The 23,314-nt window shown below is 36.6% G+C and overlaps 1 protein-coding gene across 1 annotated transcript in view; it reads left to right on the top strand.

The window, feature by feature from the left end:
• The window catches only part of WDPCP (WD repeat containing planar cell polarity effector), a 311,304-nt gene that overhangs the window by 17,748 nt on the left and 270,242 nt on the right, over nt 1–23,314 (top strand). The gene's annotated exons all lie outside the window — the stretch shown is intronic.

The raw sequence follows: 23,314 nt of genomic DNA, 5'->3' as shown, positions 1-23,314 counted from the left end.
TTCATGTTTGGGAATGCATGTAAGAATTAAAGATTTTAAAATTTAAAAAAAAAAATAAATAAATAAAACATTTTAAATCTTAAAAAAAAACCAAAAAACGTAAATCTCTCTCTGACAGTCAAAAGTTGAGGTTTCTATATATCCTTAATCTCAAACTTCCAGTACACTCTTCTGACATAATTGTATCTTACTTTATTATATTTTAATGCTAAAATGTCTATTCATGATCAGTGTCATCATACTTCTTCAGCAAAACTATGACTGTAAATTGAAACTAAGTTTTTTTAATCTGCCACCGATGGCTGTAAGTGTAATAAACTTTATCATTATAATTTCTTAGTAGTGTACAATTTATCGAAGCAAATGTTACAAATTTAGATAATTATTAAATATTAAAAACAAACTTTTAATGGAAATGTACCTCTGAATGGATGGGACCTTTTCTGCTCTCATTAGTTTATGTACCTGTGGAGGAGTATTAGGTAGAATGCAACTGAATTTAGATTTAGTTTCAGATTTATTTGTATTTTCCAGAATTATCGATGTAAGTACTTAGAAACCATATTCAGATAAAGAAGATAGGGGTTCTTTGGACTCCTTCCATGTCATTTGCAACACAAAATAACATGATAGCTTATTATCAGAGGTTACTTTCAGTGATCTGTTAACCAGTTAACTCATTCAGGCTATTCTTCAGTTCAGCTAAAGGCAAACAATTGAAAACCACCTGACTTGTAAAAGAATTTACTACCCATTAGTCTTTCAAAGCTTTACTAAGATTTTGCCTTTTATTTAGAGTTACTTTAAGTAAATATGCTATGTAAGTGTTAGGAAAAATTACAATATTATTTCAGTATCCCCTTTCCAAAACAGTATTTTAAATCAAATGCTTTTATATTGTCACCTCCTTTATATATATAATTTGTCACCATCTTGAGGTGGCTTATTTGCTGATTGAATTTTCTGTTTTGGATAAAATGCTGCCGTATAGTCTAATTGTGAAACCAGTCAGTCAAATAAGACTGACTTGGTTTTTAGAAAAAGTATGATTTCATTTTAAATTAATGTAGTAACATGAAATTTTGAGGAATATTGTAAAGAAACAAATAAATTATAGAATGTATTTGAAAGAAAGATTACTAAAAATTAAGGTTAAAATGGTGCAGTGATAATAAAGTGTAAATGTTTAAAATCACATGAATCATGATAATGCTGTTTCTCATTGCTTAATTTATATTAAAGTGGTGCAAAGTGGGCTTAAAATGATGTTATTTATCAAGTTAGGAGTATGATAAAAGGAATGGTATTCTTTCAGTAAACTTCTTACACTTCACAAACTTTTGTGTATATTTAATAAAGGAATAAAGTGACTTGCTGAAAGTGAGTTGGTCTGACAGCAGATGATTTTACATTTGTCAGTAAAAAGTAGAAAGTAACATTTTCTGAGCTCAGTCTTGACCATAATTGGAATAAATATTTCATTATGTAATTTGCTGGAAGAGTGTGGCTTACATTAAATTCCTTACTGAATGTTGGGCTTACAAGTGCCTGAATGGCTCTTGTGGGACAGCATACAGCAGCTGCCTCTGGCTCTCCCTCTCTTTCTGAGGAGCAAATGAGATTTCCTTTTCTCATATAGAGAAGGTATGCAATATGCCCCAAATCTAGTTTCTCAGAGTATTAACTTTCACCTTGAATGCTTATTTAAAATTTCTGTAATTCCACTAAATCAATTCTTCTACTAGCTGCTAAGAGAAAAATATTTTCCCCTGTTCTTAAAATCTCATAATTTCTGTCCTTGATTTACAGTGAATTTACAAGGAACAACTTTTGTAAGCAGAATTCTCATCACAGTCTTTTAGCGGGATAGGACATCCCCATCTCCAGTAAGGCTACAAACATGTATGCCCCTGTCTGCCAATCCAGTCATAGTCCCCTGTCTGGAAGTTCACAGGCCTTACTCTCTTTAGAATTGGTTCCCCTTGTTAATCAGGTTTCCCTGGTGGCTCAGATGGTAAAGAACCTGCCTGCAATGTGGGAGACCTGAATTTGATCCCTGGGTCGAGAAGATCCTCTAGAGAAGGCAGTGGCAACCCACTCCATTATTCTTGCCTGGAGAATCCCATGCACAGAGGAGCCTGGAGGGCTACAGTTCATGGGGTCCCAAAGAGTAGGACACGACTGAGCAAGTAACACTTTCACTTTCCTTTTCTCCTTGTTAATCAGGTGAAGGAATGCATCAGTGATCAACATTTCACAGTTAATATATGTTGGAAGAGAGAAATAGGTGGAAGTATCAGCACATTTCCAATTATACTAATAATAAGGTTGTCTGTCTTCTCTGCCTTCTTGGAGAACCATCTCTAGTAATAACTAATGTCAAGTAGCATAATTTGCCATTGCAGTTTCATTGTGAGTTTGAATCTCCAGGTGGTTTCTGAATTCGTTGTAAGCATTCATTTTGTTGAAGCAACAAACAATAGAGCATTGAACTGTTACGCTGGATTTGGAAATGTTCTTAGCATTTTTTTCCCCAGCTTAGCATTTTTTAGGTAATTCAAATGTTTAATTCAAATTAGAGAAAATACTTGAAATACCATTCTAACAACTTCCAGCAGAGCTATTAAAGGAGTGTTAAGTTTTATATCCCTAAACTTGAATGTTGGCTCTTTATACTGTAGGTATTTTGGAACTTAGAAGATTTTATACTTTTATGCTATGAAATTACTTAAACTCCTCTTAATTTTATCTATAGTGTATATAAAAGTTGTATGCATCTAGATAAAAATAATTCATTTTAATGTTTCCTTAATGAAATACAGTTAAGCTTTAAGGCTTTTTTTGTGTAACAGTTTTGTGTGATTCCCTTTAATTGAAACTAGCAAAGTAATATTTGGAGACTGTTGGCTTAGGTATCTGCTCAAGTAGCAATATGAGCTTTACATAGCATCAGTGTAGTGGTGACTCAGAGTTAAAGAATCAGCCTGCGATGCAGGAGACATGGGTTCAATCCCTAGAGAAGGAAATGGCAACCCGCTCCAGTATTCTTGCCTGGAAAATTCCATGGACAGAGGAGCCCATTAGGTTGCAAAGAGTTGGACATGACTGAGTGTGTGCACACCGCCCTGCACCAAACATGGGTGTAGAAATATCTCTTAGAGACCCTGCTTTCAGCTCTGTAAGGTATATATCCAGTGGTAGAATTCCTGGATTATATGGTAACTCTACTTTTAATTTTTTGAGGAACTGCTGTAGTTCCGTTAGCAGCTGTACCATTTTACATTTCTATCAACATTGCGCAGGTTCTGATTTTCAGTATCCTTGCCAACACTTTTTTTTCTCTTTTTTGTAGTACCCATTCTGATAGCTATGGAGTGGTATCTTCTTGTAGTTTTGATTAGCATTTTCTTAATGATTAGTGGTTTGAATATCTTTTCATGTGCCTATTGGCCACTCCTATATCTTCTTTAGAGAAATGTCTACTAAAGTCCTTTGCCCATTTAAAAAAATCTGATTGTTCAGTTTTTCTGATGTTGAGTTTTAGAACTTCTCTATATATTCTCTGTCTTAATGCCTTATCAGATATATGGTTTGTGAATATTTTCTCCAATTGTATGGGTTGCCTTTTTACTCTGTAGATCTCTGGATAGTTAGCTTCTTTTCTTTCTTTATTTTTTAAGGTGTAGTATTTTAAATAACTGTTTCAGGTAATATTCATCTTTGATACTAAGTTAAAACTATACAAGTGGTAGTTTCTCAAAAGTTATTTGCAAAATGTAACCAGAAAAAATATCATTGAATATTTCCTATTCTGTTACAATAAAATCTGTAGGCCTGTTTTGCAGATTGAATGGATCATGTATTAATGGATGATTTTTTTAAGTAATGTGTTATTTTACTAAGGATAGTGTCCTTTTACTAAGGATAGTGTCCTTTGATGCCCCCAATTAAAAAATTTTCATTAACTTCAAGTTGTCTGTTTTCTGTGCCATTGCTATCATATGAGAGAAATTGTTGCCAGGTCCAACGTTGTGAAGCTTTTGTCCCTGTATTTTTTCTAAGACTTTTATTGTTTTAGGTCTCTTAGATATAACTCTTCAATCCATTTTGAGTTAGTTTTTACATATGGTTTTAAGTAAGGGTCCAACTTCATTCTTTTGCCCAATAAGTATCTTGTTTGGCCAGAACCACTTGTTTTAAGTCTTTTTAAAGACTTGCCCTTTTCCCCATTGAATGGTCTTGGCACATTTGTCAAAAATTTGACATTATATGTGACAGTTTATTTCTGGGCTTTCTTTTCTATTCTGTTGGTTTATATAGCTGTTTTTATGCCAGTGCTGCACTGTTTGAATTATTCTAGCTTTGCAATAAGTTTTGATATTAAGAACTGTCAGGGGGGTGTGTAATTTCCTCGGTTCTGTCTCATCACAACAAAACTTTGAAGCGACAGATGTTAAAGCCCTCGGCGCATCACAGCTCTCGGACAGGGTTACAGCTCAGTGTTACTGCTCAGTTTTACTTAAAAATAAAGGAAAATACGTCCTCAAGGTGTGAGGGCATGCCGACCCTAAAGACGCAAGGAGAAAAGAGAGAAAGAGAGAGAGAGAGAGCACGCGCGAGCAGAAGAGAGACCCCCAGCCCTTTGGCTCCTCTTTTTATATGTTTTTTCCCTCCCCCTGGGCCTGCCCTATGTAAACTGGGCTAGCCAGGACTGCTGTTTGTTCTACCTAAGGTCCTCACTCTGGTCCTCGTACCTTCCTTTGTTCTATTTTTGTGGGCTTTTCCCTTCCTTGTCTTTCAGTCACCGCCATTCTGGACTCCTTTTTCCTATTCTAACTACCTAACAGAACTATGAGCCTTTCAGTTTTTTTTTTTTTTTTTTCCCATTTGTTTTGGCTATTTGAGGTTTCTGGAGATTCCATTTAAAATTTAAATTTTTCTATTAATATTTCTGCAGAATATGTCATTGGGATTTTGATAGTGATCTCGGGTGGCCTCGGCCTGCAGTGGCTTGGGGTCCCAGCTGAAAACTGGGCTGGGTCATAGTGGTGAAAGTATCAGATCCTTTGGCTCTGCGGAGAAGAATTCGCACAAAGATGGAAAGCAGTGACACAAGTGAAGTGTTTAAGAGGAAAAAAGAATACAGTACCTGTGGATAGACACAAGGGTCGACTCAGAGAGAGAGAGTGAGTCACTGAGTCATGCCCTCGAGACAGTTAGAATTACTCTTTTTGGGTATTTCTTCCCGGTTTCCTTTGGCCAAACATTTTGATTTACCTGGTTCACAGTCCATATTTGGTACATCTCAGGATCCTCCCAGGTATGCACAGGCATCTCTTAGCCGAGATGGGTTTTACAGAAAAGGCATCTGAGTAGAACATCCCTTGACATAACTCCCCTTTGGCCTCAAAGGAGCGTTTTCTGCACTTGTGTGGTTAGGAGGTCTTCTGACTTCAGGAACGAGAAATATGTGTCCTGTGCAGGGTCTAGCCTCCTCCCTTAATTGCCCTACTTTTCTTGTCTTGGAGTTTTAGTAAATAGAGAATGAATCTCCAGTTGCTTTACCCTCAGGGGAGGGGAGTCCTCCTACCTTAATAGGGATTGTGTTGAATCTGTAGTACCCAAAGGTTGTTTTGGGTAGTATTGACATTGCCTATATTAAATCTTCCAATCCATGACCATGAGATGTGTTTCCATTTATTTGTCTTCTTTCATTTCTTTCAGCATTGTTGTTTCATTGAACATGTCTTTTGCTTTTTTAATTCCTAAGTATTCTTTTTGATGCCATTGTAAATGGCTTTGATTTTGTAATTTCCTTCTCAGATTCTTCACTGATGTGTTGAAACAGCTAATTTTTGCTGTTGACTTTGTATCCTGTTACTTTGCTGAATTCATTTATTCAGTCAGTTTTCTATTCTGGAGTGTTTACAGTTTTCTCCATACAAGATTATATTTGCAAACAGATTATTTTATTTCTTCCTTTCCAATTTGGATGCCTTTTGTTTCATTTTCATACCTAATTGCTCTGGCTAGAACTTCCAGTATGTTGAATAGAAATGGTGAAAGTGGGCATGCTTACCTTGTTTCTAATTTTAGAGGGAAAGCTTTTAGTCTTGCACTATTGAGTATATTTGCTGTGGGTTTTCCATATACAACTTTTTTATTTGAAGTAGTTTCCTTCTATTTCTACTTTGTTGAGTGTTTTTATAATTCAAGAGTTTTGAAATTTGTCAAATACTTTTTCTGCATCAATTGAGATGATTATGTACTTTTTTCTTTATTACAGAAATGTGCATTACATCAGTCAAACAATCCTTGCATTCCAGTAATAAATCCTACTTTGTCCTGGTGTTATCCTTTTAATATTCTGTTGAATTCTGTTTGCTAGTGTTTTGTAAGGGTTTTCGCATCAATACTCATACAGATACTGGTCTGTAGTTTCCTTGTAGTATCTCTGCATGGCTTTATTATCAGAGTTATGCTGGCCTCATTGAATTTGTTAGGAAGTGTTCCCTTTTCTTCGATTTTGGGGAAGGATTAGTATTTTCTTCAATTTTGAGAAGGATTAGTATTAGTTCTTCAAATGTTTGGTGCATTAACCTTTGAATCTGTCAGGTCCAGGACTTTCCTTTGTTGGGAGATTTTATTATTGATTCAATCTACTTACTAGTTATAGGTCTGTTCAGATTTTCTGTTTCTTCATGAATGAGTCTGGGTAGGTTTGTGTGTTTCTAGGCATTTGTCTGTTTCATTTAAGTGACCAATTTTTTGGTGTACAGTTATTCCCAGTAGTTTCTTATAGTATGTTTTATTTCTGAAGAGTTGGTAGTTATGTCCTCAGCTTCATTTTTGATTTTAGTAATTTGGTCTTTCCTCTTTTTTGTCAAAAAAACCCGACTTTTATTTTTATTGACTTTTTGTAATTATTTTCCTGTTCTTCATTCATTTACCTCTGTTCTAATCTTTATTATTTCTTCTCTTTGCTAGCTTTGGGTTTAGAGGGGTTTTGTTCTTTTTCTGGTTCCTTCAGTTGTAAAATTAAGTTATTAATTTGAAATGTGTCTTGTGTTTTAATGTAAAGGTTTATAGCTATAAATTCCCCCCAGGACTGCTTTTGCTGGAACCCATATGTTTTGGTGTGTTGTATCTTCATTTTCATTTGCCTTTAAGTGTTTTCTAACTTTGGTTGTGATTTTTTCCTTTGAAATATTGTTTGTTTAAAGTATATTGTTTCTACAATTTTTTTTGAATTTTCCAGTTTGACTCTTGTTACTGATTTCTGACTTTATTTTGTTGTGGCCAGAAAATATACTTTGTATGATCTACATCTTTTAAAGCCTTTTGAGATTTAATTTGTGGCATAATATATAGTGGGCCTTAGGAAATGTTCTGTGCATACTTGAAGAATGTATATGCCGTTGTTGTTGGGTCGAGTGTTTTGTATATGTCTGTTAGATCTGCATGGTTTGTCGCGTTTAGTTTTCAATTTCTTGGTTATATTCTTTCTCGTTGTTCTAGCCATTATTGTGAATGGGATATTGAAGTCCTCAACCCTATTTTAGAAGTGTCCATTTCTCTCTTCAGTTCTGTCAGTTCTTGCTTCATATATTTTAGTGGTGTGTCATTAAGTATGTGAATGTTGATAATTGTATTTTCTTGTATTGAAGCTTTTATTAACATGTATTGTCTTTGACTCTTGTAACCTTTTTTGTTTTAAAGTATGTTTTGTCTGATGTTAGTATAACTGCCCCTGCTTTCTTACATTTACATTTAAAATAATTACTGATAAATAGAAGCTTTTGTCATTGAACTATGTTTTCTATAGCTCTTCCTATAGTTCTTTTTCACCTCTGCTTCTTACATTAGTCTTTTGTGTTTAATAAGTTTTTTATAAAAAAGTTTATTCCCTTTTCATTTTTTACATTCTATTGTAGATTTCTTTGTGGTTATCATGAGGATTATATTTAATATCTTAAAAGTTATAACACTAATTTGAAGTTATACCATCTTAACTTCAATAACATACAGAAACTCTGCTCCTTTACAGCTTTTTGTTGTTGATGTCACAGAACTATATATATTGTGTGCCCCAAAACATAAACTTACAATTCTTTTAGCTGCATTAGTGTCCTAAATTATGTAGAAAACAAGATTTGGAATTACAGGTTATGGTAAAACTAGCTTTTATACTAGTAAATGTTTTTGCTTTTTCTTTCAATGTATTAGTGTCTTAAGTCATGTAGAAAACAAAGTACAGTTCCAGGCCATTTTTACATTAATAGTAGCTTTTATAATTACTCATGTGTTTACCTGTGTTAACATCTTTATTTCTCCATCTGGCTTTAAGTTGCTGTCTACCGTCCTTTCACTTCACCTAGCAGGACTCCGTTGAACTTTTCTTGTAGGACAGGCCTAGTGGTCATGAATACCTTCTACTTTTGTTTATCTGGAAATGTCTGAATTTCCCCTTCACTTTTGAAGGACAGTTTGGTTAGAAATAGGATTCTTGGGTGACAGTTTTTCCTTTATCATGTTGAATGTAACTGCTCACTGTCTTCTGGCCTCCAAAATTTCTGGTGAGAAGTCTGCATATAATCTTACTGAGGATCCCTTCAATATGATGACTCACTTGCTGCTTTTAAGATTCTCTCTTTTTAAAGTTTCATTATAATATGTCTCAGTCTCGGTCTTATGAATTCATTTCAGTTGTCATTTGTTGAATTTCATGGATGTTAATTTCATGTTTTTCTTTAAATTTGGGGAGTTTTCAGTCATCATTTCTTCAGATATTCTCTGCCTTTGTCTTCCTGTCTTCTGCCGCTAGGCCTTCCATAATGCATTTATTAGTCTACTTGATGGTGTTCCATAGGTTCCTTAGACTGTGTTTACTTTTTTTAAAATCTTTTTTCTTTCTCTTTGTGAGCTTTAATAATTTCCATTGTCTGATTTTCAAGTTCAGTGATTCTTTCTTCTGCCTTCTTGCTGAAGTCTGCCTTTGACTCCACCTGCTGAATTTTCCTTGTAGTTACTATATTTTTCAGCATCATTATTTTTGATTTATTTTAGTTTGTCTTTTCATTTATTGATATTTCCATTTTGTTCACACATTGTTTTCTTGACTTTGTCTACATTTTTCTCTGATTCTTTGAGTATATTTAAGACTGTGGTTTTAAATTCATCTAGTTTATCTACCATTACGTCTTTCGGAGTGGTTTCTCCTGATTTATCTTTTTCTTGCTTTAAATGGGCCAAACTTTCCCTCTTTCTTTGTGTGCCTTGTGGTTTTTCATTGAGCACTGGACATTTGACTCTAATAGTGTAACTCTGGAAATGATATTGTCTGCCTTTCCCAGGATGTGCTGTTTTTGTATTTTGATTGTTGTGACCTATCTATGTTGAAAATCAGATTGAGGTGTAAACTTAATGTCTATTCAGATTTTTTTTTGTACCTTTCTCTTGACATGTGTGGTCACTTTCTAATTTTTCCTGTATATCAGTGGTTTGTGAATATCCTAGTCTTTAATATCTAGTTCCTAAAAGAGGAAACGGGAAAAAATGTAAGAGGGGTGAAAAAGGGCACTGCCTCTTTAATTTTTAAAATTTATTTAGTTATTTGTGTTTGCTGAGTTTTTGTTGCTGCTTGTGGACTTTCTCTCGTCGTGTGAGCAGCGGCTACTTTTTCTTGACGTGCAAGGACTTCTCATTGAGCTGGTTTCTCTTTTTGCGGACCACAGGCTCTAGGTGCTTGGGCTTTGGTAGCTGTGGTGCATGGGGTTAGTTGCTCTGTGGCATGTGGAATCTTCCTGGAGCAGGGATTGAACCCATGTCCCCTGCACTGGCAGGCGGACTTTCATCCACTGTACCACCAGGGGTGTCTGGGGTATGTGTGTATACTAAGTTGCTTCATTTGTGTCCGACTTTGTATGACTGCATGGGCTATAGCCCACCAGGCTCCTCTGTCCATGGGATTTCCCAGGCAAGAATGCTGGAGTGGGTTGCCATGCCCTCCTCCAGGGGATCTTCCCAACCCAGTGATCATCCTGCGTCTCTTATGCCTCCTACATTGGCAGGTGGATTCCTTACTACTAGTGCCACCTGGGAAGCCTGGGGCCCTGCCTCTTTATATCTTTGGGAAGTCACTTTAGCCAGAGGGGGAGGGGCTTGCATCAGTGAGAGAAGGTGCAGCAACAGTGGCTGCCCACCTCTTTGTCTGCACCTCTGATCAGAAGGAGTAATCAGTGATCAGATCACAGATGCCCAATATTTGGAGGACAGAGTTCTTTTACTCCACCTAGCCCCCATAAGCTGTGTGCAAGTGGCTCCATGAACATGTACACAGCTGCCTGCTATGTGGCTAGGGGATGGGTAGCTGCTAGTGACTAAAATTAACTGACACTGTATATTTAAAGTTTTCCCTAGCAGTTGGAAGCCTTCGGGTGACTCCAGAGTTCTTGTATTAGACAGATTTGGCTAATGTAAATGTTATCCAAGTAGGGAGACAGATTTCTGGTGTCTCCTACTCAGCCATTTTCCCAGCGTCCTTTTCACATAAATATTTTTAAGTTGGAGGTTTGTCCAGGGCTAAGGAGTGACAGAGGATGAGATGGCTGGATGGCATCACCAACTCAATGGACGTGAGTTTGGGTGAACTCCTGGAGTTGGTGATGGACAGGGAGGCCTGGCGTGTTGTGGTTCATGGGGTTGCAAAGAGTTGGACACGACTGAGTGATTGAAATGAACTGAACTGAACTGAACTGAACTGAACTGAAGGAGTGATCAGTTGACTTAGCTAATAAAAAGAAAAGTTTGGGTTTGTACTCTTTTTTAAATGCGGGAATAATGATACATATCTTGGAAATTATTTGGTTGGTTTGAATGACATGCAAAACAGTTTTTGAAACTATTCTCAAGTAACTTCTAAAATGAGTACAGAGTAATTTGAAGATGATTATTATATTCACTTTAGTGAGTCTTAAACATAGAATTTCCAAAGTCAAATTTAGTCATGAAAGAAATTAAGGTGCTTGTAATTTTACTTAAAATGTGATCACAATGAATAATGATTTTACTGTTATTTATTATTATTATTATTAATTTATTTTATTTGGCCATGCTGCATGGCATGCAGTATCTTACTTCCCTGACCAGGGATTGAATCCCTCTTGTCTGCATTGGGAGCATGGAGTCTTAGCCACTGGACTGCCAGGGAAGTCCCACTATTTTATTATTTCATACATACATAATTTACATACATCCCAACATATTTAACTATAAAGTATTTGGCTGGATTTTCAGGAATTATAAAGCACAGAATATTTTAACAAGATGAAAGTTATGGTCATGTGAATGTCACGTAATCAAGTTGCCACGAGTAGTCAAGAAGTAGAATGGACTGGAGTCAGCTACTGGCACCTCCTCTTTCAATTTCATGTAAGACAAGATACAATATTACCTATCACAATTCTATTTTTTATTGAAGTATAGACAATTTACAATGTTTTTAGCTTCTGGTATACAGCAAAATGATTCTTTTTCAGATTCTTTTCCACTATAGTTACTACAAGATATTGAATATAGTTCCTTGTTCTATACATTAGGACCTTGTTGTTGATCTATTTTATATATAGTGGTTTGTATCTGCAAATCCCAAACTCCTAATTTATATCTTCTTCCCTCCCTTCCCTTTTGGTAACCATAAGTTTTTTTCCTACCTCTGTGACTCTGTTTTGTAAATAAGTTCATTTATATAATTTTTAGATTCCACATGTAAATTATATCATAGTTTTTCTTTCTATGACTTACTTCACTGCATATGATCATCTCTATCTAGGTCCAGTCATATTGCATGTTGCTGCCAGTGACGTTGTTTCACTATCTTTTATGGCTAATATTCCATTGTATGTATATCTATATCACATCTTCTTTATTCATTCACCTGATGATTGACATTTAAGTTGACTTCATGTCTTGCCTATTGTAAATAGTTGTGCTGTGAACATTGGGGTGAATGTATCTTTTTGAATTAGAATTTTCTCTGTATATAGAATTTTCTCAGGAGTGGGATTGCAGGATCATATGGTAACTCTATTTTTAGTTTTTTAAGGCATCTCCATATTGTTCTCCATAGTGGCTCCACCAGTTTACATTCCTGCCAGCAGTGCAGGATGGTTCCTTTTTTCCCATACCCTCTCCAGCATTTATCATTTGTAGACTTTTTGATGATAGCTGTTTTGACTGGTATGAAGTGATACCTCATTATAGTTTTGATTTTGGATTTCTCTATTAGTTAGCCATGGTGAACATCTTTTCATGTGCTTTTTGGCCATCTGTAGGTCTTCTTTGGAGAAATGTCTGTTTATATACTCTGCCTAGTTTTTGATAGTTGTTGTTGTTATTGAGCTGTATGAGCTATTTGAATATGTTGGAAATTAAGCCCTTGTTGGTTGTATAATTTGCAAATATTCTTCCCATTCTGTAGATTGTCTTTTTATTTTGTTTATGGTTTTCTTTTCTTCTAAGACTTTTGATTATATCCTACTTGTTTGTTTTGCTTTTTTTTTCTGTTGCCTTGGGAGAATGACCTAAGAAATGATTGCTACATTGTATGTCAGAGAATGTTTTGCCTCCTTCTCTTCTAGAAGTTTTGTGGTGTAGTGTCTTACATTTACATTTTGAAGCCATTTTGAGTTCATTTCTGTGTATGATGTGAGAGTGTTCTAACTTCACAGATTTACATGCAGTTGATCAGCTTTCTCAGCGATGCTTGTTGAACAGACTTTTCCCCTTCATTGTATATTCTTGTCTCTTTTGTCAAAGATTAATTGACTGTAGGTGTGTGGGTTTATCTCTGGGCTCCCTATGTTGTTCTATTTACTCTCAGGATTCCCTTTGATAATTGTTCCCAGGAGTAGGAGTTAGCTAACCTGGAGTTTTTTTCCTATAAGTAAGAGGAGTAAAGTTTATTGGTTTTAACTCTACTACCTAGCTCTATGACCCTACATAAGTGTCTTGGTTTCTTTTAATTGATACAATGGGGTAGTAACACAGCATGACCATAAAGTCTAGAAACATAGTGCAACAATTCTCCTCTTATAGAAATCCAATTAAATCAGGAGGTGTATAAGAATGTTCATAAGCACTGCTTCTAACTCTAAGCATCCATTTGTCTGTCAATGAGAGAATGTTGAAAATGAATGGACCGTAACAACACATGTGAACATAACTGGATATAAAAAATATAATGTTGAGTGGAAAAAAGTAAATCATAACACATAAAATATCCTAATTTCAAAATTTGAATATGTAAAGATCCTATTATTTAGAGTTTCATAATAAACTGGAAAATTCTGAAAGAGATGGGAATACCAGACCACCTGACTTGCCTCTTGAGAAACCTGTATGCAGGTCAGGAAGCAACAGTTAGAACTGCACATGGAACAACAGACTGGTTTCCAAATAGGAAAAGGAGGATGTCAAGGCTGTATATTGTCACCCTGCTTATTTAACTTCTGTGCAGAGTACATCATGAGAAACGCTGGGCTGGAGGAAGCACAAGCTGGAATCAAGATTGCCAGGAGAAATGTCAATAGCAGATATGCAGATGACAGCACCTTTATGGCAGAAAGCAAAGAAGAACTAAAGAGCCTCATGATGAAAGTGAAAGAGGAGAGTGAAAAAGTTGGCTTAAAACTCAACATTCAGAAAACTAAGATCATGGCATCCACTTCATGGCAAATAGATGGGGAAACAGTGGAAACAGTGGCAGACTCTTTTGTAGGGGGCTCCAAAATCACTGCAGATGATGATTGCAGCCATGAAATTAAAAGACGCTTACTCCTTGGAAAGAAAGTTATGACCAACCTAGACAGCATATTAAAAAGCAGAGACATTACTTTGCCAACAAAGGTCTGTGTAGTCAAGGCTATGGTTTTTCCAGTGGTCACGTATGGATGTGAGAGTTGGACTGTGAAGAAAGCTGAGTGCTGAAGAATTGATGCTTTTGAACTGTGCTGTTGGAGAAGACTCTTGAGAGTCCCTTGGACTGCAATGATAGCCAACCAGTCCATCCTAAAGGAAATCAGTCCTGAGCATTCATTGGAAGGACTGATGCTGAAGCTCAAACTCCAATACTTTGGCCACCTGATGCAAAGAACTGACTCATTTGAGAAGACCCTGATGCTGGGAAAGATTGAAGGCAGGAGGAGAAGGGGACGTCAGAGGATGAGATGGCTGGATGGCATCACCGACTTAATGGACAGGAGTTTGGGTAAACTCCAGGAGTTGGTGATGGACAGGGAGGCCTGGTGTGCTACAGTCCATTGGGTCGTAAAGAGTTGGACAGGACTGAACGACTGAACTGAACTGATACATTTCCCCTCATCCTGTACCATACCTTCTCTCTCTTAACACAGCTTCATATGTCTACCAGTCCGGTTTTTACTTTGTACTTTTTATTTATTCATTTATTTATTGCCTGCCAGTCTAGTTTTTTGTTTCTACTATTTATGTGTTTATTGGCCGCATCATGCAGGAATTTAGTTTCCTGATCAGGGATCAAACCATGCCCCCTGCAGTGGAAGCACAGAGTATTAACTACTGGACTGCCAGGGAAATCCCAGCTCCTCCTTTTTTTTTTTTTTTCTTTTTTTTTAGTAAAGGAATTGCAAATGCTTGGTCCCCTGATTATCTGTAACTTCTGTCCATCTTGACTACAAATTGTGTATTACTGGACCTCCTCTCCCTTGAATTAATTGTGTTTTTTTTAGAACAGCTCATGGAACTCAGGGAAACAGCTACTTATGTGTACCAGTTTTATTATATAATAAAGGATGCAATAAAGAACACAGATAGCCAGATGAAGAGATACATAGGGCAAGGTCTGAGAGAGTCTTGAGTACAGGAACTTGTCTCTGTGGAATCGGGGAGCATCACCCTTCTGGTACCTAGATGTGTTCACTAGCACAGTCTGGAAGCTCTCCAAATCCCATAATACTTGGATTTTTATGGCGGTTTTGTCTTATAGGTATGATCAGTTGTTAACTTAATTTCCAGCTCCTTTCCTCTGTTTATTGAGTGGGGAGTGGGAACGGAAATTCCAAACTTCTAATTATAGTTTGGTCTCTCTGGTGACCAGCCCAATCCAAAAGCCATCCAGAAGCCTTCTCAGGGTTGCCTCATCAGAGCAAAAGACACTTCTGTCTTCCAGTAAATTCTAAGGGATTTCAGAGTCCTCTTTCAGGAACTGTGGTCAGAGATCAAATATGCAAATTAAAAGGTGCTCTTAGTGCTCTTATCACTTAGGAAATTTAAGAGTTTTAGGAGCTTTGTGCTGGAAACTGGGGTCAAAGACTAGCTATGAGAATAAAAAGATTCTCCTAGCATCCCTGTTTATAAGGCTTTTAGGAGCTCTGTGTCAGAATTTGGGGCAGAGACAAGTGTAATAAGCTGACTTCTTTTTAAATCTTTCAGCTTTTCTTCCTGCTCTAAACTGTCTGATGTATCCATAGTTCCTCAGAGAGAGACATAGAGACTCAGAGGATTAGATTGGCCTCGGAGATTTTAACTATTTTGTTTGAGCAGTGTTTCCTCTACCAAACCTGTCCCCCTGCTTCCCCTCAGCTGGTGTAGACAGTGTGCTTAGCAATCTCCAGTCTGTGTCAGTGCCCATTCCCAGCCCAATATGTGGTGGTGACGGTGACGGTGGCGGGGGGCAGTTGAAGAGGAATTATTCAAAACACATGTTCTTTTCATGGCATATCCTGTGACTAGCTCTTCTTGGAGTAGGTTTGGTAGAACAGGCAGTTTCCCTAAGTGGCTACTGTGGACATCATCGGCAGTATGTATCTGCATCCTGATTTTGTCATCCTGCTAGATTAGAGCTCTGGTCTGTCTGTAGGCAGTGTAAGCTAAGTAATTCATTTTCTGAGCTCTTTTTAGAATATTAATATTGTGATATTTGTTTTATTTTAAATCATGGTCATGCTAAAAATTAATATGAAACTGGGACAAGGATTTTCAGTATTTTAATACCTTGTATTATTCTTGAAAAATGTTGTGAAACCATGACTGTTAGTTAAGTCTGCCTTACTAATTTGGCCTGATTAAGAGGTATAAATTACCAGTGTATTTCCTTACATTCTTCAGTTCTTATGGCATCGTCATTTAGTGTGTTCCTTTAAAAGAGTTATTTAGCACTTCTGTCAATATCTGTATAGACTGGATTGTTTGCAGTTAGCATTTTTCAGAAGCTAAAACCAGACTTCCCACAATGTACAATTTGCTTCTGAAAATTTTCTACATTGAGTATCACTTGTTCCTGTGTACTTGTTATTTAATGGGACTGAAATATTAATAACTAATTGTTTAAAGTGCAGTATTTCAGTTAATTCCATGTATGATTAAAAAATTTAAATACATTAACATTTCACAACATAGTCTGTGACTGGGATTAGGACTGTTTGTATTTGCTGTTCAAATACTCAGTATAATATTTGATATTTGGATAAAATGCTATTTTTTATATCAAGTGTATTTATTTTAAATTGTAGAGGGAATATGCTAGGGAGCTTGAAAAATTTGTATTTAACATAAAATTATTTGATTCTTCAGAGATTTTAAAAAGAACAGTTTTGGGGAATCTCACAGGCTTATATGACTATTAGATTTAGCAGGTTGGCATCCTTTAATGATATGTTTCTTTTTCTGTCATACATAAAACATTTGATCTCTTGGTCGTGCTTGAAAATGGGATAAAGGGAGGGAATAGTGAGATGAGATAGCCTCTCAGTTCTTTTCTAGAGAATGTAAAACTATCCCATCTCCCTTAAGCAGACTCTCCTCAAATGATTAGCCTTATTTCATAAGAGGAAATGCATCTTTATTTTAAAATACAATACTTTCCTTGTACATTATGTGAATTAAGTGCGTTGACATTTAAAAAGCTGTCTAACTGAACCAACTATTTACAACAAGCCCAGGCCAGTCAGAACTACTTTGGGAAGGGCATATAGACTTACTGATTTGAAACTACTACAAGGCAAGATTATTCTAGAGACATGAAGTCTGGGTTTTGGCTTTAGGAAATATCACTTTGGAAATTACTCTCTAGGTAGGATTAAATGTAAAGTGAAATATGCATCTATGAATTGTTTCATATTAAATAGAACTCATTGCCAGTGGAATTTTTAAAAAGCATTTTAATTATCATTATTTCACATTACTTTAAGAATGTTTGAAACTGAGTTGTAGGGCTACCTTACAGTGAAGGCTTTAAAAGAACATGGCCTTTTCTGGTGAAACATTGATTTTATTATTGTAAGTCTATTATAAGAAAGCTATTAACTGGTGGATATTTAAGCTATCTTTAGTTGAAAAAATAGAATTACCTAATCATATGCATGTTAAAAAATAAACTCTTGATGCCAGACTATGAATTGTGCTCTTCATTGTAATAAACAACTAGGTAAAGAGTTAAAATATGGGAGTATATGATCATGACTTTTATACACATATAAATGAACTTGTGTCAAAGATTTTTTTAAACTCTTGTTGCTGTTTAGTCGCTAAGTTGTGTCTGACTCTTATGCAACCCCATGAACTGTGGCCCGTCAGGCTCCTCTGTCCATGGGGTTTCCCAGGCAAGAGTACTGGAGTGGATTGCCATTTCCTTCTCCAGGGGATCTTTCCGACTGAGCCACTCGGGGAGCCCTTATTTAACTCATTAGTTATAATATTGTTGCCAGTTCAAAGTAGACATATTTATAGTCAAATGAGTAATGCTGAAATGAATTTACAAGTACATGCAGAATAGGCAAAGCTGATTAGTGTCCACTGGGTAATGATCACGACCAGTTTGCATTTCTGTGGCAAGAAATCATTTCTTTTATTCTGTATATCAGTTTTCTACAAGTTAACTTTCTCCCTCTACAGAGTTATAAAGAAGGCCTATCCAAGGGGAATTCTCTGGTGGTCCAGTGGTTAGGACCCAGTGCTTTCACTGCAGTGACCCCAGGTTCTGTTCCTGATTAGGGAACTACAATCCTGCAAGCTGTGCAGGGCAGGCCTCCTGCAAAAAGCCTAGTCTGTGAAATACAAGTGGCCTCCCCAGTCAAGGCACTGATTAAGTTTAAGTCTTTCACAGCTTTACTCTACTGTTCATATTAACTTGATTTTAATAGTCACAAGAGAGCAATTGTTTCCTGTCCATCCACTTATTTTAGTTATGTAAATTCTGTGAGGGCAGGCACCCCAAAATGCATTCGTCTATAAAGCAATAAAATGATGATCTGGGTGTAAATACAAAAGCTGAATGGTGAAAACCTGTGTCCTGGTTCAGGCAGTAGAAGAAAAGAGGGTTTTATAAATCTAATCTTATTTTAATTGTATTGGAGGAACCAGTTATTTGAAGGAAGCCAGCGGTGAATACTTTTGAAAAATCAAGAATCCTCTTCTAATGAAATTAATTCCTCCTTGCCTTATTTGTTTTATAAATGAGAGCTTTGTGTTTTCTGTTTTAAGTTGGGTATAACTTTAACTCCAAAATAATTAGAGGTACTGAACCATGAAAGAACCAAAGCATGGCATATTACTTTTCAAAATCCTTATAGTGTATGATTTTGCTCTGATGTTTTGCCCTTCACCAATAATTTATACTTTCTGTTTTATAATTAATAATAATATATCAGAACTAACTTGCAGTTGCATATCCTTTCTCGTTCTGGGGGAATACCAAGTGTGTGGTGATGTAGGCTCTACCTTTCCACTCCTGGCAGTTAGACTGTGAACCAGACACAAACTTCTAAGGGAGTGGGAGATGTTAAATTAGGGCTTTCCTGATGGCTCAGCATTAAAGAATCCACCTGCAATGCAGGAACAAAGGTTTGATCCCTAGGTTGGGAAGATCCCCTGAACAAGGAAATGGCAACCCATGCTAGCATTCTTGCCTGAGAGATCCCATGGACAAAGGAGCCTACTAGTGGGCCACAGTCCATAGGGTTGCAAAGAATCAGACATGACTTAGCGACTAAAAACAACACAAACAGGATGTTAGATTAGATGACTCGGGAATAATTGAGAGTTTGGCAGTATGGGGTGGAGAGTGGGGGAGAGTATTCCATGGGTTTCAAGGGTTATGGGACCTGAGTTCCATAGCATTTTCATCATACCTTGTCTCCTTTGGTTTCTCTGGAGTCTGATTTTCTAGGCTTCCATTGACTCTGTGAACCACCTGATTTTCTTGCACTGTTTCATTTCTGCTGGAATTAACTGGAGTTGTTTTCTGTTGTTTATAAAGCAAACAAATAAGAACCAAAACAAAAATCTAACTAGTAAAAGAAACAACCAAATACAGGGTTATGTCTCTAGGTATACGATCATTATCAAGTGTACAAAGATCAAAGTGAAGTGTACATATTTTATGTGGGAAAAATAACAGTGCTGAAATAATTTAGGTTGCTGAATTATAACCTAATATACCATATGAGTCAGTTTATGGAATAATAGTGATAGCCACGAATATTATCATTTTGAAGTTTTGTAATCCATCTTTTACCTATAGTCACATGTCCAGGAATAGCCTTTCAACGTTTAAAACTTTTCTAGCATCTTAAAATATGAGCTGCTTCTGGTAATAGTGAAGTAGCTCGTATCGAACTAATCTTCCTGCAGAAAAATATTATATATTCTGGACAAAATACAAAACCGCTGTGGTTCTCTGAAGGCACTGGAGAATGACCATAGCAGGAAGAAACTGAAGAGTCAACACTTGGAAAGAGAGAATAACATGACATAAATGAAAATGAGATTTTGTTGCCAGCAGACTTGCACTACAGGAAATGCTAAGGGGAGTTCCACAGGCTGAAGGGAAATGATGCCAAATGGAAACTTGGATCTTTGGAGGAATGAAGAGGACCAGAAATGGAAAATAATGTTTATAAGTATATTTATTTTCCCCAATTTCTTTAAAATACATATGACTGTGTAGGTGAAAATTATAACATTGTATTGTGATATTTATATCATGTGTAAATGTAATACATACAATGATTGAAGTATAATGTTGAGAGAAGGCAATTGCAAGATTCTTGCATTTAATATGAAGTGGTACAATATTAACTCTCAGTAGACTGTGAAAGTAACAATGTATATTATTATCCTCAGAACAACCCTGAGGTACTGCTAAAATATGAATGAGATCAGCAGTTTTCAGTATCCTGCCGTATAGCCAAATGTAAATTTCAAAGAGTTACAAATTTATGTAACTGATTAGATATTCAGACATCAGATCATTTTTAAATGGTAGAGTTGAAAATACCAGTAGCCTGTAAAATGTACTGAAATAATGTAGGATTCTCTGATAAATAATAGTGAGTGCTGTGGGTCAAACATTGTGTTACGTTCATTTGTTCATTACAGCAACTTAATTGGGTAAGTTATTATTGTCCCTTGTTATGAGAAAACCAGGGCATGGTGATGTTAAATAATTTATCTAAGGTTTCATAGCTAGTAAGCAGCAGAGCCAAGATTTGAACCCAGGATGCCTGACTTTAGGGCTTGTGCTCCTTACTTTTGTATTATACTTCCTCAGAATATGAAACCTTAATTAAGCCTAATTAATGTCCTGCCATTTCAATATTCTGTGTCTCAATGGAAATTTTCTGATCCTTAGGCATTTCTCCAAGTTCTTTTTTTTTTTTAGTTATTATTCACTCAATTTTTAGCATCACAGTATGCCTTTCATTGATCAGTTAGTTCAGTTCAGTTCAGTCAGTCAGTCATGTCTGACTCTTTGTGACCCCATGAACCGCAGCACGCCAGGCCTCCGTGTCCATCACCAACTCCTGTAGTTTACCCAAACCCATGTCCATTAAGTTGGTGATGCCATCCAACCATCTCATCCTCTGTTGTCCCCTTCTCCTACCCTCAATCTTTCCCAACATCAGGGTCTTTTCTAATGAGTCCGCTCTTCGCATCAAGTGGCCAAAATATTGGAGTTTCAGCTTCAATATCAGTCCTTCCAATGAACACCCAGGACTGATCTCCTTTAGGATGGACTGGTTGGATCTCCTTGCAGTCCAAGGGACTCTGAAGAGTCTTCTCCAACAGCACAGTTCAAAAGCATCAATTCTTCGGTGCTCAGCTTTCTTTATAGTCCACCTCTCACATCCATAGATGACTACTGGAAAAACCATAGCCTTGGCTAGATGGACCTTTGTTGGCAAAGTAATGTCTCTGCTTTTTAATATGCTGTCTAGGTTGGTCATAACTTTCCTTCCAAGGAGTAAGCGTCTTTTAATTTCATGGCTGCAGTCATCATCTGCAGTGATTTTGGAGCACCAAAAAATAGTCAGCCACTGTTTCCACTGTTTCCCCATCTATTTGCCATGAAGTGGTGGGACCGGATGCCATGATCTTAGTTTTCTGAATGTTGAACTTTAAGCCAACTTTTTCACTCTCCTCTTTCACTTTCATCAAGAGGCTATTTAGTTCTTGTTAGCTTTCTGCCATAAGGGTGCTGTCATCTGAGGTTATTGATATTTCTCCTGGCAATCTTGATTCCAGCTTGTGCTTTCTCCAGCCCAGCGTTTCTCATGATGTACTCTGCGTATAAGTTAAATAAGCAGGGTGACAATATACAGCCTTGACGTCCTCCTTTTCCTATTTGGAACCAGTCTGTTGTTCCATGTCCAGTTCTAACTGTTGCTTCCTGACCTGCATATATGTTTCTCAAGAGGCAGGTCAGGTGGTCTGGTATTCCCATCTCTTTCAGAATTTTCCACAGTTTATTGTGATCCACACAGTCAAAGGTTTTGGTATAGTTAATAAAGCAGAAATAGATGTTTTTCGGGAACTCTCTTGCTTTTTCGATGATCCAGTGGATGTTGGCAATTTGTTCTGTGGTTTCTGTGGTTCCTCTGCCTTTTGTAAAACCAGCTTGAGCATCTGGAAGTTCTCGGTTCACGTATTGCTGAAGCCTGGCCTGGAGAATTTTGAGCATTACTTTACTAGTGTGTGCTGCTGCTGCTGCTGCATCGCTTCAGTGGTGTCCGACTCTGTGCGACCCCATGGACTGCAGCCTGCCAGGCTCCTCCATCCATGGGATTTTCCAGGCAAGAGTACTGGAATGGGGTGCCATTGCCTTCTCCTTACTAGTGTGTGAGATGAGTGTAATTGTGCGGTAGTTTGAACATTCTTTGGCATTGCTTTTCTTTGGGATTGGAATATTGATCAGTTAGGTCATCATTAATTTGGTCCTTGTTGTTTGTGCTTGATATTCTCCTAAACAACTGTTTTTTTGGGGTGAGGAAGAAAATCATCTCTGTCTCTAGGGAGTGCAAGTTATTTTGTTCGTTATGGTCTTCTGAATATTCTAAATGACTAAATTTTTCTATATGACTGTGACTAAGTTTGGTATTTTATGTAAGAAAAGAGTATACCTAAAGTCTTAAAGGTATAGTTTTAGGCTTTAATGACTTCAAAATTATAAATGTACAGACTTGGGAATAAATCATTTTGAAAATTTAATTCAAATTTATTTTATAATTGCATATCTTTGTGAATTTTGAATAATAATTTTTTGTTTGTTTTAGTCCTTTTGATTGAAGATGGCAAGCTTTGAAGTAAAAGTTAACTGTGTCTTTTGTTAGTTGAGATCAAGTTCATAATGACAGTAAAAAAATATTCACTTCCTGTTATAAGAAGGAGGCTTCCCACAGACACTGATTTACAACTGGATGAAAAAGTTAGGGACAGTGGGCTTAGTTTACAACAAGCCCAGATCTGGGAGATGCCGGCAGTCCAGAGATTGTGGATAAAATTGAGACAATGTTGGCATAGAGTCCTCAAAATATGCACTGCAGATTTGCTGAATAAAATATTCCCCAAACCACAGGAGATAGAATTCTGACAGTGAAACTCCAAAGCATGCCTACCTGTTCAAATGCTATGAGAAGATTACTGTACTTCTGTCAGCTAATGAAGTGAAAAATTGAAAATTCCAATTATATTCTAGAAAGGTTGACTTTTCTGATGGAGCACCTTTTCATCTAAGTGACAGTATTATTTATCACGTGTTAGTTACTGTGTTCAGTGTACAGAAAAGCCTCAGGAACTTTGGCAACACAAGAATCTACAAAAGTTGGCATTTGTTGTACCATTAAGAAGTCTTGAATTATTGACCTTCCCTATTTTATAGAGATAATAATCCACATACCATAAAATTTACCCTTTTAAAGTATATAATTCAGTGGATTTTAATATACTTAGAGTTTGCAACCATCACCACTGTCTAATGTAGAACATTTTTATCAGCCCCAAA

This window comes from Capra hircus, chromosome 11 (assembly GCF_001704415.2).
Source record: "Capra hircus breed San Clemente chromosome 11, ASM170441v1, whole genome shotgun sequence".
Lineage (NCBI taxonomy): Eukaryota > Metazoa > Chordata > Mammalia > Artiodactyla > Bovidae > Capra > Capra hircus.
The sequence above is the reverse complement of the archived record's forward strand: the minus strand, read 5'-3'. Positions and strand labels throughout refer to the sequence as shown.